Consider the following 6,075-nt stretch of genomic DNA (forward strand, 5'->3'; position numbering starts at 1 on the left):
GCCTTTTCCCCTCGGAGGCTTTCCTTAGGCAACCTTGTAGATCATGCTGTGGGTTAGGTGTGTTGGAAATCGAATCCCACATGCAACCTGATGAAACATGATTAGCTGGAGGGGGCATCTCTGTCCTCTTGACCCATGTGGATGTCCCAGAAGTGGGTTCCTTACTGCAAGTAGATTTCTTCTGAAACGATGGGTTCAGACCCTCTGTCTTCCTCCATGGGATGACACATGCAGGCCCTTGCCCATGTGGGCTGCTCCGTCTTGGTTTTCCCAGCCTCCAGCACTGGGAGGAACAAACCTCCTTATAAATGCACCAGTCCCAGGTGTTCCGTGTCAGCAGACTGAGACACTGCTCCTGTTCCCACGGATCTTGGTGTGACTTAGTCTTTTTCATGACAATCGTTGCCATGTCTGCCTGATTTGCCACATCCGATTCAATTGACCCAGGATATGTTTTTTAAAAATTATTTCAATGTTTAAAGATTTATTTGTTTGGAAAACAGAGGGAGGGAAGAAGGGAGACAGAGAGGGAGAGGGAGATGTGTCAGCTGATTGACTCCCCAGATGTCCACAATGGCCAGGGCTGAGCTAGGCTAAGACCAGAGGCCGGGAGCTTCTTCCAGGTCTCCCACATGGATGTCAGGGGCCCAGCCACTTGGAGCATTCTCTGCAGTGTTCCCAGGCACATGAACAGAGGGTGAATTGGAAGTAGAGCAGCCAGGACATGAGCTAGCACTCGCATGTGAAGCAAAGCTGGTGCTGCAGGCAGTGGCCTAATTTGTTGTTGCACCACAATGCTGCACCCAGAGTCTGTTTCAGCATGGTATGCATGTGTGTGTGAGTGTGTGTGTGTCAGAGTGTTTCCTGATTGCTGTTGTGTGTCTGCATGCCTGTGTCTGCATCTTTCTTTGTGTGGTATGTATCTGTGTGATGTGTCTCTGCCATGTGTGTGTACATGATGTGGGAGGTGCAGGCAGGCATGAGAACGGGGAAAAGTGCAGAGCCATTCTGCAGAGCTTCAGGGTTCCCAATTTGCAACTGGAGCATCACTGACTAAACGGGGTCCCTACTACCAAAGAGGTGTTGAGCTCTGACTAAGCCTTTGTACCTGTGAATGCTGGTGGGAACTAGTGTCTCTACAGAGGTAGTGGAGTGAACAGGAGGTCAGCAGAAAGGGGGCGTTTCCAAGATTACTGTGTCCTCCTGCAAGGGGCGATCTGGACACAGAGATAGGAGTGTGGAGGAAGATGAAGCCAAGCTTCAGCAACAGCACTGTCTGATTCTTGTGTGGAGCACCTGAGGCTGCCAGGGGCTGGAGAGGTCTAGCTTCCTTGCCGCCTTCAGAGGGAGCAAGCTAAGCCAGTCTCCAGATCATATGACAAAAGCTGTTGTTTTAAGCGATTGAGAGATTGGTGCTTTGTTACCTTAGTTTCAGGAAACTAATAGTGCCAGGTGTCACAGAGGGTGGAAGACGTGGGGCTCATGACGTGACGTAGTGGATTAAGTCATGGCCTTCAATATGCATGCTGATTCAAGTCCTGACTGCTCCACCTCCCACCCAGCTCCCTGCTAATGTGCTTGGGAAAGCAGCAGCAGATGGTCCAAGTGCCTGGGCACTAGTACCCATGTGGGAAGCCTGGGTGAAGTAGCTGGGTTTGAAGGCCAGTAGTGATCCCTGATTGCAGCTTCCTGTTAATCCAGAGCTTAGGAAGTAGCAGTGGGAGAGCTGGGTGGAGCCCGCGGGACCCAGCTAGACTGTTGTGGGTATCCTGTTCCAAGGCAAGAGCTAAATGTCTTATTAAAAGCAAAACCAAATAGGAATGTTCAGTGTAAGACTGCAACAGACGGTGCTGAGCCAATCTGAAGCCAGGAGTCAGGAACTTCCTCTAGGTCTTCCACGTGGGTACAGGGTCCCAAAGCTTTGGGCTGTCCTTAACTGCTTTCCCAGGCCACAAGCAGGGAGCTGGCTGGGAAGCAGGGCTGCTGGGATTAGAACTGGTGCTCATATGGGATCCTGGCACATTCAAGGAGAGGACTTTAGCCACTAGGCCACTACACTGGGCCCACATTTTATTGCTTTTTAACATTAAATTCTTCTTGAAATTCTGGAATACATTCAATTTGATCAAGATATTTTAAAGATTATTTTTTTGCACTTAGTTCCGATAATTTATTTATTTTTTGCTTTTGTGCTCATAATTGAGATCAACTTTTTGCTTTAAGTATATTCTAACTTCAGAAACGCAGATTTCTCTCATTTCTGCAATTGTACAGGTAGAATGAACATTGTGAATTTGGCAACTTTGTAATACCTTCTGGATCTGATGACATAAAAAAAATATTTATGTGAATCAGAGAGAGAGAGAGGTGGAGAGAGATAGAGTCACATCCATTGGCTCATTTTTCTTTTTTTTTTTAAATTCTTTTACTTTGGTAATCTTTACAAAGTTAATTAGGGCACAAAGGGTCAAAGGCTACAGGAAAATGGGTAAGACCATTGTTTCCACACAATGTTTTTTTCTGTATCTGGAGTAAGGGAAGAGATAAAGGGTGAAACCCCACCCAGCCTCCCACCCATCCCAGGTCCCCGACGTGGGCACGCTCCAGGGTCCTGCTCAAGCAGTTTTGATAGTTCAACAGTTCTGAATTGCTGCCAATCTTGCCGCTCCAAGAGTGATGAAATCTCTTCAGAATCCACATGGCTGGGGTTTTGAGATCGGCAGTTCAGTTGCAGGGATTCTCAGAGGAACTTCGTCTGAGGTGATCCCAGACCTGATTCTTGTGCGTGCTTGCCAGTATAGGGTCCAACACAGTCCATCACCCCAATCAGCTCATGCATATGCTGGTGGCTGCAATTGCTGAGACAGTTCTGTTTCCAGCCCTGTCTTCCACATGAACCGATGGGTGTTGCAACCAGCTCAATCCTGCCCACTTCATACTCGGCCCTCATGCAAACCAGTGGGAACTGCAGCCTAGTTGGGGCGACTCCCCATAACCCCCACCAGGCCTGCCCCCTGCCCTGGTCCCCATGCTTGCCAATATGTATCGCAGACTTGTTCAGTCTGTCCCATATCCCATTTAGCTCTCATACATGTCAATGGGCATTGAAGCCTAGTTCAACCCAACCAACCTATTATCCAGCCCACACACATACTGGCGGGTGCCTTTCTGTCTAGCCACCCCATTCCTCTCCTGGTTTTCATTCTCTCCAGTAGGAGTGGCAACCTAAGAGGGAGGTGCCAGCTATTTCGCTCTTAGGTCACTCCCACTCCTGGATTATGTACTCTCCAGGTGTTTTTGCGGTTTAACTTGGCAGAATTAGCTCCCAGTGCCAGCATTTGCCAGCTGATGCTGTGGCAAAGCTCAACCAACCCTCACCCATTCTGATTTATGCCTGCACCACTAGGAACAATCAGCCCCGCCTGGCTTTTCCCTGATCTAGCTCACATGAGGCCAACAGGTGTTGTAGCCCTGCCTGGTCTGGTCTGCCCCATCCCAACTCATGCTCTCCAGTGGGAGTGGTTGTCCAGCAGGGGAGCCCTCCACATTCCCCCTGCTGGCTTTGCCCTTTCCCTCCCTAGTTCTCACGTGTGCTGGTTGGGTGATATGACCCAGTCTAGTATGTCCCACCTCATCTTGGCATTTGCCAGTGGTGTTGTAGCCTGGCCTGGCCCAGCTTACCCTCAATTCCAGCTGATGCTGGTGAGGGCTATAGTCTAGCCCAGCCCACCAGGCATCCAATCCCAGCTGTAATGTGCACTGGTATGTGTTGTGACCATACTTGGCCTGGCCCCCACTCTATTCTTGTGCTTGGGTTCTCCAGCGGGTGATGTGAACTGGTTCAGCCTGGTCCACCCCCCATCTATGCCAAATGTATGCCAGTGGGTACCTTCCCCTGGCCTGGTCTGGGCTGCTCCCTATTGTGGTTGTTGCACTCACCTGCAAGGACTGTGTCCTGCCAGAGGAGTTGCCCAGGCTCCTCCATCAGAACCTCTTCCTATGCCAGATCTCGCACATACCGGTAGGTCCATGAGCCAGCCTACTTAACCTACTTCCTGTCCTAGCAGGAACAGTGGCATTTCCTGACTGTCTTCAACCAATTTAGGTTCTTCCCGTTGGATGTTCCATACCCAGACATGGCTCACACATGGCTGAGTGGGGCAGAGACCAAACCTAGTCCATCCTACATCTACCCAGGTTCTCCAGAGCACCAGATGGTGCTGGAGTCTAGTCTGGCCTGGTGCATTCAGTCCCAGTCCACACTTGTGCCAAGGGGGACTGCAGCCATGTCCAGACCAGAACACAGCCCCCACTCCAGCCCCCGCACTCACCAATGGGAACACCAACCCAATTAGTGTGTCTTCTTAGCTCCCCATTTGGGCCTGTTCCCAACCATAGATTACATATGTGTCAGTGGTTGCTCTGATCCAGCTTGGCATAGCCCCTCACCTGTCTTGGCATTTGCCTTCATTACTGTGTCCCTGGCTCATGCAGACCAGTCGGGGTAAGAGCCTAGCTCGGCATGACCTGTGCTCCATCCTGATTTCTGTTCTTCCTTGTGAGTTAAGGTTTGCTGGGCCCTGCCCAGTCTGCCCCCTTCCAGTTGCAGCGTGGCCTACCCCACATCCTGTTTTAGGATGCATGTTCAAGTGCTGTTGCCTTGACCTGCCCACAGACTATTGTCGGTTCCTTTACCCGTAAGTGATGGCGGTTCTATGGTCACACCTAGTTCAGCCCATCACCACCCTAATTTGCGAGCTAATCAGCGGGACTTGTATTTCCACAGGGTTGGGCCTTCATTTCCTCCAGGGAATCTACCCCCGGATCTGGTTCTTTCATGCGTTGGTTGGTGTCCTGACCCTGCCAAGTGTGACCTGTCCCCTGTTCCACCACTCAGTCAGGTACTGGTATGTAGCCCTGCCGGACAGGCCCCCAGCCATGGACTGGTATGTGCAGTCAGTGATGCTCTAAGCTAATAGCCCATCTCAGAATTTCCATGTGTACTGCTGAATCAGTCTGGCCCAAACAGAATTTATGGAATCTCCCCTACAAACCCTCAGGTTTCAGTCCCCAAGCTTGAAAGTAAGTTCTGTGACCCCCATCACACAGGATTCACCTACACTAACACTAGCCTTATCCCTAAAAACCCCAGAGCTTGCCGCTGGGCGGCCAGCAGGCAGAGACTGGTGCCAAATAGGCACAGTAGCCACCCAAAGCCTAGGACTCTCAAGGTGTGACAACAGTGCCCATGGGTAGAGTCCCGGGCATTGGGTCCGGCCTAGCCTGGGTACTCTCTGCAAGTGGGTTGCCACCACTGTGGAAGGCTGCTGACACCGGAGCTGTCAGTGTTGAACTCCTACCCCTAGTTTCCTGCTGTCACAAGGTGGTGGTTGCAGGGTGAGGCTAGATGCCTTATTCCTGTCCCAGGATTTCCTCATGGTGTACTCACCATAGGGGGAGAATCTCTCTCCGGCCTCCCAGCAGCCAGGACTCGGTCACCACGTGGCAACGGCAGTGGTGCCCATGGGTCAAGTCCTAGGCATTGAGTCCGACCTGGCCCGGGTACTCTCCACAAGTTGGTCACCACCACTGCGGAGGGCTGCTGTCACCCAAGCCACCAAGGTCGAACTCCTCATTTTTCAAACATGCACAATGGCTCCGTTACTCAAACTGGGAATGGGTTTCCACAAGGCTGGTGGAAACACAATTACTTGAGCCATAACCACTGACATCTTGGTCTGCATTGGCAGGAAATTATGGTAGATATTCGTTGGAGCTGGGAGTCAAAGTTAGGCATATTGAAGCAACATGCAAGAATCTTCAGTGCTTACCCAGCTTAACTTCTGGGTAATTGCTATGGTAAGATATACACAACATAAAATTTCCCATCTTGCCATTGTAAGTGTGTATTTGCAGTTATGTAACTGTCACTATCATCTGCTTCCAAAATGCTTTCATCACTGAAGACAGAAACTCAGCACTTGGTAAAGAAAAATGCCTCATTTCTGCCTCTCCATCTTATCCCATGGCAAGCTGCAATCTACTTTCTGTCTCTGTGAATTTGCTCATTCTAGA

Source organism: Ochotona princeps, chromosome 11 (genome assembly GCF_030435755.1).
Source record: "Ochotona princeps isolate mOchPri1 chromosome 11, mOchPri1.hap1, whole genome shotgun sequence".
Taxonomy (NCBI): Eukaryota; Metazoa; Chordata; class Mammalia; order Lagomorpha; family Ochotonidae; genus Ochotona; species Ochotona princeps.